Source organism: Penaeus monodon, chromosome 10 (genome assembly GCF_015228065.2).
Source record: "Penaeus monodon isolate SGIC_2016 chromosome 10, NSTDA_Pmon_1, whole genome shotgun sequence".
Classification (NCBI taxonomy): Eukaryota; Metazoa; Arthropoda; class Malacostraca; order Decapoda; family Penaeidae; genus Penaeus; species Penaeus monodon.
Window position 1 is genome coordinate 32013031 of NC_051395.1, and position 11469 is coordinate 32024499.

Below are 11469 nucleotides of genomic sequence, written 5' to 3' on the forward strand. Positions count from 1 at the left end.
TAGGCATTTTCCCCCCCCCGTTTTTAATCGCTCCAGGAACCCAACGGGGACGTAACAAAAGGGGGCCCATGTTGCCCCCTCCTCCTCACCATCAAGACCCCAGGGGGCCCCTCGCGCTGGAGGGCCCCCTCTTCCGGGGTTTCCGAGGCTGGAGATATTTTGCATCGGCGAAGTGTGGTTGGGGCCCCTCTCGCATACCTGGGGAGGGTTGGGGGGGAATGGAAAGTTTTTTATCCCCATCTATTTGTTGCTCTTTAGATCAAAATTAAAAGGGTGGGGGATTTTTGAGGAGTGCTTGGGGGAAAAGTAAATTTTGGTTTTTAAAACAGCTAAAAACCTGTCATTTAACTAAAACACTAAAAAGCCTTGGTGCTTGCACAACACACGACGCCCCCGCCGCACCCCTAGAAAAAAAGCGCGCGTGTACATAAAAACCAGCGCAGCTGAAAAAAGGACGCAAAAGACAGGGTACGTGGGCCCTTTAACATATGGTAAAGTTTTTTTTTGTTTTGTTTGTTACATTTTTTTTGTTTTTAAACTTTGTTGTTTCTTCCCGGAAAGTTAAGCCCGGTTTGGAATATGGACGCATCTCATTTATCTCATATTATTTATCCCATTAACATTAAAAGCGGAAAAGAAACAGAACGAGTATACTTTAAGATACCAAACCCTCGATACCACAGCCCTTGTCAAAAAACCCACAAAGGGCATGAGAAATTTTGACGCCCTTTCCGGTCGATTATTTATTTTTTGAAAGGGAAACTGCCCCTCTTAAAAAAGTTATAAAGCTAGGGCTCTTTTTAAACAACGAAACTCTAAGATTACTGTGTTTCTTAAACCAAAAATTTTCACAAAGATAAATGTTCAAAATTTAACATAGGGGAAAATTGAAAAATCTATTCGGGTGGTACCAAATGTCATCACTCTATAGTTTAAAGTCCATTCGGGGAAACACATTTAAACATTATTTTTTTCATTGCGTTTATGGTGAAAATTTTGGGCGATTATCGTGCCAAATTTTCAACACTGTAGCAAAAAAAAGAAATTGACATGTAAAGGAGTCTACAAATATAAAATGAAACATAACAAAACAACCCCCAAAAAAGGACTCATTAGGTAAACCCATTTCATTTTTTGGGGCGGGATGAGTCTAAAAAAAAAAAAAAAAACCAAAAATTTTTGGGTGGGGATTTCTCTTTACAAGTTCTTTTTCAAATATTTTAAAAGGAAGAAATAAAATGAGGGATAGGCGGGGAAAATTGCCAAAGTTATAATTTTTTTAAAATTAAATATAATTAAAATGTTTTAAAAAAAATTGGAATACTTTTTAAATTTTAAAAAAAAAAAAAAAAAAAAAAAAACTGGGCAAAATGACTAAAATTTACAAAAGGGCCAAAACTGAATGCTGACGGGGAATAAAAAATGAAACTACTAACAATTAATAAAATTAAAGGAAAAGAAAAAAACCCAAATGTTTAAAACAAAATGAAAAAAAACCTGCCGGGTTTATAAAATACCCTGGGGAAAAAAATCAAAACATTCATTTTCCTCCCCTTTTTTAAAAGCCGAGGTTCGTCCCCCAGCGCCGTCTCCCAGGCCCCAACCAAAAACTTTCAACACATAAAAGGCTTACCGTGACGTTTTTTTCAAAAATAACCTTAGCGGCCCCGACCTGGATTTCCCCTGGTAAAACATAATTTGGGATTGTCCGGGGGGATAATTTGTAAAATGGGTGGAAAACCCCCCGGGGTTTTAAGCAGTGGGGGGTTTTTTTCCCCTTTGTGCTGTCTCCCTTTTCCCAAAAAGGGGGGTTTTGATTTGTTATTCCCCCCCAAACCCTTTCCCCGGGACCTTCCCACCCTCGCACTTCACTTTTCCCAAAATTCATAAAGCTTGGTTCTAATTCATATATATAATTTATTTGTTCTATTTAACCGGGGGTGCATTCTTTGGGTTTGAAGGTATGCGGGCAAGGTAATCGGGTAAACAATGTAAAGCATTTTTTGATTTAATGCCCAAATATTTAAACAACAAAAACAGTGTAAAAATAGAGATAATGCCCAAGGGTCATGGTAATGGGATTGGGAAAATTTAATATTTTTAATATAATCAGGATGATAAAATAATAAATTTGGGTTTGATGAGCCGAAATAAAAAAACAAAAAAAATTTTGTAGCAGCAAAAAAAATTTATCATCATTATGTTAAATTTTAAAAAGAAATACAAATTTTTCGTTTAACAAAAAAAATTTTAAAAGGGTTTTAAATGCCCCCTAAAAAATTATACACCCAAATTTGATACTTAATAATCCCAAAAAATTTTTTAAGCATACTAATGTTGAAAGGGATAAGACTTTTGTTTTAAATTTAACGCAGTTTACACATCATATAAATACAGTGTAGAAAATTTAACTAGCAACAGCATGATGGAAATAGCACAGGGACAAAAAAAACAGATTTCCTAGTTAATGCAGCATGAAAGAAAAAAAATGTTTGGCGATATAATTCAAACAGGGGTTATTCCCCAAAAAGTATAAACAAAAAAAATAAAATATAGGACACTACAAATTAAAATAATAATAATAATAATTATAATTAAAATTATTATAATAATGATAATAATTATAATTATAATAATAAAAATAATAAAAAATAGCAATAACAATGTTGATGTAATGATACTGATAATGAAAAGGGATCATAACAGAAATGAAACAGATTCTTAAAATGTTTGATGAAAGGTTGATGACTGAGATTTTTTAAAATATATAAATTAAAAAGAATAACGATGACGGCGATTGTGATTTTTACCAAAATGATTATACAAAAATAATTAGTTTCCCCAACAATCGCCCCCCTTTTCCCCCGGGGTTTTAATGACCTTCCCCTACCTGTGACTTTAACCCAAAAAACCCGGGGGTGGCGAACGGCTGGGGTTACTTTTAAACACATATAGGTGGTCCCCCGTAAACCCGTCAGCCTGACGTTTGGTTTTTGTACTTCTAGTCTTGCTTTGGGAAATTTTCTCTTCTGCTTTGTTTATTTAATTTTTTTTTTTTTCCCCCTGAAGGGCCCGAGGATGATATAGTAATAAGGGGGACGAAAGGGGGGGGGTTATGATGTGAAAGATGGGGGTGGGGATAAAAAAAGAAAAGGAAAGAAATGTTTTAGTAAAATAGGGAAAAAAGAAATGTTTTTTTAAAGAGGGAGATAGGTGTAGATGAATAACCCGACGGGAAAAAAGGGGGAGAGGAAAAATTAACAAGGCGATTTTCCCAATCAAGATGTATTTTTGTATCGAAAACTTTCTTGAGGGTTTTGATTATTTTCCTTAAATTCATCCCATCGCAAAACACTTCCCACACTTCACAAGCGCTTTTTTACAAATCCCCATTTCTCACACCCGAGTCCCCTGGCAGCGCCCCTTTGGTTTGGGGCTCTTCGTCTCCGAATGTGTTGGGTTTACTTGGGTCGCCTGGGCCCCGGAGTCAAAAAAATTTTTTAGCCGCCCCTCCTTCCCCTCCCCGAACTTTTTATACTCTTCCCCAAACCCTTTTTCCTCCCAAATCTCAAACCCCCTCCCGCCCTCTCCCCCGTCCCCTATCCTTCGCCTATCCTCCCCCTCCACCCCTCCTCCAACCCCTCTTCTTTCCCCCATCAAACCCCCCTTTTTTCTTCTTTTTTTCCCCCCACACCTTCCCTCCCCTTCTCCTCTCCCACCCTCCTACTACCCTTTTGTCCTCCCCTCCCTTCACCCTCCCCCCCTCACCCCCTTCCTCCCCCCCCGTCCCCCCGGGATTGGGGATGTAAAAAGTAAATCCTACCCAAAAGGGTTTTATATACCTTGGGGCCCCCTGCTCATAAATACTGCACGTGAGGAAAAAGGCCCACACACCCTGGGACAAAAGGAGGGACGTGTTTTAAGCAAACCTCCATTGCCGAAAAATTTTATTAAAGGGCAGAATGCAAGGGGATTTTTCCCTGAGGTTTGGGGGGGAACGTTCTTTATCAATAAACTGAATAAAAACCCTTACACACACCAACGCCCCCCCTACATACTGCATAAACACAACAAACGCATAGCAACCATACAGACCTGCGCATGGGCACACGTATGTTTTTTATACATGCTGTACATTCATACATACAAGTAAATACTGTTAATATACACATATAATTTTTAGCATATATGTTTTTTTTTGTTTTTTGCGTGTGTGTTGTATTTTGGTGTGGGGTGTGTGGTGTGTGTGTGTGTTTGGGGGGGTGTGTGTGTGTGGGGGTGTGTGGGGTGTGGTGTGTTTTTGTGTGTGTGTGTGTTGCATTTATTTGTTGTTTGTGTGTGTGTGTGTGTAAATTAAATAGATAAAATTTTAGATAATTTTAGTTATAGGTATTTTTTTATATATATTTCACACATCCCGTGTGTGTTTTTGGTGTGTACATTGTATGTTTTTTCATCTGCCAAACATCCCTAAATTTTGCGGTGCATCAAGCATATCGCGTGTATATATATTATATAATATATATATAATTTTTATAATATATATAATATTATATATTTTAAAACGCTGCATATTTCTTTGGGATGCAAATCGCAACTTATGACTGTTTTTTGCAGATTTAAAAACATAATATGTAACACACCCCACACCCCGTGTAAAGGGGTGTATATATTAAATAAAAAACCTAATATCTTAGGGATCTATATCTTTTCTATTTAAAATTTACACACCCACCACACAAACATAACAAAAATAATGCACACACACACCCACACACAAAACACACCACACACACACCCCACCCCACACACCCCCCACACCACACACAACAAAACACACACACACATACACCAAAAAACCCCACGCAAAAAACAAAAAAACAATATGGGATATATCATATTATGTGTATATATAACGTTTTTTTTTACTTGTATTTGCATGTACAGCATGTATACCCAAAAATACGTTTGTCCCCTGCCAGGTCTGGGAAAGGTTTCTTTTGCGTGTTTTGGGGATTATGCATGTATGTAGGTGGTGTGTGGGGTGGGAGATGGTTTTATTCAAAGTTTTTTGATAAAGAACGTTCCCACGAACTCAATGGAAATCATCTGCATATCTGACCCCTTTTAAAAATCTTCGGCCATGGGGCTTGCCCTTTAACACGTGCCTCCGTTTTTTTACATGTGTGTGGGCCCTTCCTCACGTTTCGGTAAATTTTGAGCAAAGGACCCAAGGTATATATAACCTTGGGTAGGAGACGTGTTTTCATCACCCGCCGGGGGGCGGGGCGACCAAAGGGGGGAGGGGGGAGGGTGAATGGAGGGGAGACTAAGGTAGTAGGGGGGGGGATGAGGATTAAGGGAGGGAAAGGGGTAGGGGGGTAAAAAAAGCAAAAGAGGGGTTTATATGGGAAAAAGAGGGGGTTTGGGGGAGGGGTGGGAAAGGGGGGGGATTGGCGATAGGGAAAAGGCAGGGGAGGGGCTGGAAGGGGTTTAAGTGGGAGGAAAAAGGGGGGAAGAGTAAAGAAAATTTTGGGGGGGGGGAAGGAGGGGGGGCATAAAGAATTTTAGACTCCGCGGTCCAGGCGATCCCGTCAAGCGACACATTCGGAACGAAGAGACCCACCAAGGGCGCTGCCAGGGGTACTCATTTTGAGAAATCGGGTACGTTTAAAACGCTGGAAGTTTTGGGAAATGTCTTTTCGATGGGCGAATTTCAAGGAAAAAAGAAACTATAAACCCCAAAAGTTTTCGATACATAATCCCTCCCCTTTATTCGGAAATATCGCCCTTTTTAATTCTCTCTCTCTCTCTTTTCCCGTCTGTCTTTCATCATCTAAACCCATCTCCCTCTTTTTAAAAACTTCTTTCTTTTTCCCCTATTTTACTCAACATTTTCTTTCCTTTTTTTTTCTTTTTTCCCCATTTCCATCTTTCACATCATCACCCACCCCCCCCGTCACCCTTAAATTTCTATACCCTTTCTCTGCCCTTCCGGGAAAAAAAATAAAAAAACAAAACGAAGAGAAAATTCCGCCAAAACTAAGAGCTACGAAACAAACGTCAGGCTACTGGGACGAGGCCTACCTATATGTGCTTAAGTAAATGCAGCCGTTCGCACACCTGGGTTTTTTGGGATGACTCCAAGGGAAAAGGGCATTCAATGCCGGTGAAAAAAATGGGCATTTTTTGGGCGAATATCTTAATTATTTTTTTTATAATCATTTTTTGGGATAATCACAAAACGCCCCTCATCGGTTTTTCTTATTACTATTATCATCATATAATAATCATCAGTCCCTCAACTCGGGCATAAAACATTATAAGAATCTGTATCATTACTGTTATGATCATTACCCTTTTCAGTAAACCCTTACATCAAAATTGTTATTGTTATTTTTATTATTATTTTTTATTATAATTTTAATTATTATCATTATTATAATAATTTTTAATTATTTTTTTTTTTTATTATTATTAATTGTAGTGTCTATATTTTCTTTTTTTTATGTTTATACTTTTGGGGTGAATAACAATGATTTTGGGTATTATATCGCCCCAAATTTTTTTCTTTTTATGGGTGCATTAACCCAGACTCTGTTTTTTTTTGTATGCTGCTTTTCTTCACATCATGCTGTTGCTAGTTTTTTACTCTACTGTATTTATTGATTTGTAAATGGTTTTTAAAACAAAAATCTTATCGTTACCATCAAAAAGTAAAGCTTTAAAAAAATTTTTTGTATTTTAAATTTCATTGGCTGGGATATTCCCTTTTGGGGCCTTAAAACCAATATTTTTTTTTTTTATCGAAAACGGGATTTCTTTTTAAAATCAAAAATAATGATTTATAATTTTTTTTGCTGCTACAATTTTTATTGTTGTTATTATTATCGTCATCTCACCATATTTATTATTATTTTATCATTGATTTTTAACATTTTTTATACCAATACTATTAACCCTGACCATTGTCTTATCTCTATTTCTATCCTTTTTTTCCCTTGTTAAGTATTGGGCATTAAATCAAAAAAGGGTTTTTCATTTTTTTTTACACGATTACCTTGCAGCATACATTCAAACCGAAAGAAAGCCCCCCACGGGGTTAAATAGAACAAATATCTAGTATATATGAATTAGAACCAAAACTTGGTTTGAATTGTAAATGTGAAGGGGGAGGCGTGAATGCTCTGGCGAAAAATGGGGGCCCAATAAAAAATCAATCCCCATTTTGGAAACGGGAGAAGTCACAAGGAAAAAAACGCCACTGCTTTTAAACCCCGGGGGTTATCCACGATTATACAAATTTTCCCCCGGACAATCCCAATCATATGTTTTTACCAGGGGGAATCCAAATTCGAGACCGTCTAAGGGGTTTATCTTTAAGAAAGTCCCCGGTAGAGCCCTTTTTTGCTGTTGAAAATTTGGCTTGGACGCTGCCCGACGACGCTCGTGACGAACCCCCGTGCTTGAAAAGGTAGGAAAAAGAATTTTTTGGGGTTTTTTGCCCGATGATATTTTGTATAACCCGGCAGGGGTTTTTTATTTTTTTCTAGCATTTTTTTTGTTTCTTTTTTCCCTTTAATTTTATTAAATTTTTAGTAGTTTTTTTTTTTATTTTCTATTCTAGTCATGCATTATTTTTGGCCCTTTTGTAATATTTTAGTCCCCTTTTGCCCAGATTTTTTTTTTTTTTTTTTTTTAAAATTAAAAAAGTAAATTTCCCTTTTTTTAAAACAAAATTAATTATATTAATGGGGTCCGAAAATTAAAAACTTAGACTTTCCACGCCCTATCCATCATTCCTATTTTTTTTTTTAAAATATTATGAAGAGAACTTGTAATGAAAATCACACCCAAAATTATGGCCCTTTGACTCATCACGCGCCAAAAAATGAAGTGGGGTTTTTCCCAATGAGTCCTTTTTTTGTTGTATTATTTTTTTATTTAAAATTTTAGACTCCCGTACATGTCAAAACTTTTTTTTTCTAATGGGTTAAACATTTGGACGATAATACCCCAATTTACAAACCCAAAACTGCTAATGAACAAAATTGTTTTAAATGTAGTTTACACAAGGACTTAAACTATAGATTTAGATGAAAAATTTGGGATCACTGAATATGATTTTTTCAAATTTTCCGTTGTTATTCTGATATCATTTTTTCTTTGTGAATTTGTGTTTTAAGAATCACAGTAATTTTTATAGTCTTGGGGGGGGGTTTTTGGTTTTTTTTAAATTTTAAAAAAAAGGGACGCTTTTTTAACTTTTGAAGAGGGCAAATCCTTACAAACATAGTAATCGACTGAAGGACTCCCAAAAATTTTTCATGTCCCTTTTTGTTTTTTCCCCCACAAAAAACTGTGGTTTGATTTTTTTTTGGTAAACTTTAAAAGTATACCCCGTTCTTTTCTTTGTCTCGCTTATAAATTTGGGTTTTTAAAGCATAAAAAACATATTAGATAAAAGAGATGCGTCCATTTCCCAACCAAATTAACTTCTCCGGAAGAAACAACAAAATTTAAAAACAAACCCATGTAAAAAAAAACAAAAACCCAAATTTACCATATGTTTTGGCCTACTTTCCCTCGTCTTTTTCGTCCCTTTTTCAGCTGCGTGTGTTTATATGTTAAAACGCGCGCGGGGCGTGCGGGCTGTGCCCTGCGTGTTTTGTGTGCACGCACCACGTGTTTTGAGTGTTTGAGTTTTAAATGACAGCGTGTAGCTTATGCCAAATTTACTTTCCACACAAACACTACCCAATAATTTACCACATTGAATATGGGAAAAAATACACAACAAATAGTGGGCATCAACAACTTTCCATTCCCCCCACCGTCCCCCAGGTATGCGAGGGGGAGGCCCCAACCACACTTTCCCCGAGTGCCAAAAAAAATCTCCAGCCCCGGAGCCCCGGGAAAAGGGGGGCCCCCCCCGCGCGAGGCCACCTGGGGTCTTGATTTGGTGGGAGGGGGTATTTGGGCCAAAATGCCCCCTGTGTTTTTTACGTCCTCGTGCTGGGTTCCTGGGGCGTAAAAACGGAGGAAAATTCTATGTTACTTTCCCCCTTTTTTGGGAGTTTCTTGGCGACTGCCATTTACATGGTGAAATGCCCATTGGGGCCCTCATAACTGTTTATCATTGGGATTTTTGCTATATTATTTTTTTTGTAATTTTCATTTTCATAATGGGGGAGATGTAGATCCCGGACTTTATGTAAACTATTATCATTATAATTGTTTATGTAAAAGATGATAACAGCAGCCTTTCGTATTGGTATCATTTATTCCCTTTTCATTAATGTTGTCAGTAATTTGTTTTTTATTAAAAATCATCACCATTTTTTTCACCTTTTTTTGTTTTTTCCCGGGTTTCGTTTTTGTTATTATCAGTTTTTTTGTTTTTTCACTATAGTAAATTTTAAAGTTTATTTTCATAAATTTTCCCTTTACCTCAAATGTGCAGCAACACCAATAACAGTATTATGATAACTGTACTTTCAATTTTTTCCCTTTATTGTAACAAAACACCCTCCCCCCAGTTTAAAAGAAGAACCTAATATAAATTTCCACCGAACCCAAACCCCTCTTTTTGGGGGCTTTCCCCCTGGAACTAGTGGGCCTGGCCGGCCCTCCCCCCGGGGCTGGTGGGGGCCTCATTCCCCTCCTAAAGGCCACCTATTCGTACTGTCCCCCATCCTCGGGCCTCCAGTCCCCACCCTCCGATCGCTTCCTGGACTTCGCGAAAGTTCGTTTTGGCGCTCCCCCCCCCCCCTTTGGGCCCCTTCCTCACCCCCCTCCTCTTCTCCCCCTTTGGCTACGTGGGCGTGTTTTACATCACGGTGCGGGCTTTTGTCCCAGCGTGGGTGTAAAATCGTCCTCCGCAAACGAAGACTCGCGCGAGCACCACGAGGGGAAGTGGGACATGGTCCGCGACCTCTTGACCCCGACCAAAGTTTCCCCGCCAAGCTGAAAGTGGCCCCAAGCAGCGAAAAAGGGGCCCTGGCCCGGGGGGAAGATCTTTTCCTGATATTCGCCCCTGTTTCTCCGCTTTTTTATCACTGGTAAAAGTCTACTCGTTTTTCCCCTTTAGGGGAGGCCCCTGAGTATTAAATTTCCCCACCCTTTGGGCCTGGTTTAAGACCCGTCATTTGTTTGGGGCCCTTTTTTGGTCCATTTATAATAAACGAAGTGGGATTGCGTCGCAAGGAAAATTTGTTAAAAGGGTATCCAGTAGCAGAGAAATTCAAAAATTTTCAACCTCCTTTTTTCCCCCATTAGGGTTTCGAAAATAAAATTTTTAGTATTTTACCCTTTTTAATGTTATGAAAGGCCTGGGCCCCTTTAAATTTCATTTTCTTGGCAGGTTTTTTTAATGTTTTTTAATATTTTTAATAACAAATTTTAAAAAATCCTAAATCAAAAAAGAAAGAAAAAGTGTCAATATTAATAGTATGGGAAAGAAACAATTCAAAACAAATTTAAGGAAATGGGGAAATTTAAGGGGCGGTTTACTGCCCCAACTCATAAAAAATTCCTTGCTGGGGGCAAACGTGAAGCCATCTGTATTTTTAAAAAAAACTTCCTAAAATCTAAAGTAACAGTGGGATAAACCCCCTGACTTGGGTTTAAAGGTTCATTATAATTTTCATTTAAAATTTGTAGCACTTAGGATAAATTTTCATATGTAAAGTTTCTTCCCCGGGGGGAGCGCAGTTAGAATACCTGTTCGTCCCAAAAAAAGTTTTGCTGGACCTACGAGCAAATTTGTCTACTTGAGGGATTTTCCCTCGGGGGGTTTGGAAACGTGGGTAAGTAATGCGAAATTAAAGCCCAAAAATTTTCGGACTCGGGAAAGAGAAAAAAAACATTTCTTTTTTTCATTGTTGTTTTTCTGTTCTTTTTTTTAGAATAAAACCCCGGCGAAAGCTTTCTTTGGACTACCCTTTTATTAAAAGATTTTAGTTTGTATACCCTTAAACATGCAGATGTCTTTTTTTAAATAGATTTAATAGCAATAGTAAAAAACCCTAAAAAATTTTTACACGACGAGTGTTTAGTCCCCAATATACATCTGTCCACGCTTCATTTCAAAGGGAATTTTTAAACCCTTAAATTTAAAGGGCCCAAAAAGTAACCAGTAATTCTATTCCTATAGGGACCTCTATGCTGCTCCCTATTCTGAGTTATAAATTGGGGATTGAGGACAATATTTTAGGGTTGCTGGGCTGTGCGAGTAAGATTTCTGGCCTGGTGCTCATGGCCCTCAGCCCATCCTCGTGGTACATGTATGTCGGTAAGTAATTTCTTGGCTGTTTGTTCAGAATAAGTTAATTAAGCGAAATATGATTCATACGAAATGTTTGGTTTCCTTTCATTGATGATTTCTCAATGCGACAGAATATACAAACTTTATGTTTTCATTCCATTTGATCTAAAAAAAAATACCGAAAGACTTTTTTTAGGGGTCTT

The 11469-nt window shown here is 37.8% G+C and overlaps 1 pseudogene; it reads left to right on the plus strand.

The window, feature by feature from the left end:
- The first annotated feature begins 10486 nt into the window (after positions 1 to 10486).
- LOC119577604 overlaps positions 10487 to 11469 on the plus strand; it is a 1544-nt pseudogene continuing 561 nt past the window's right edge.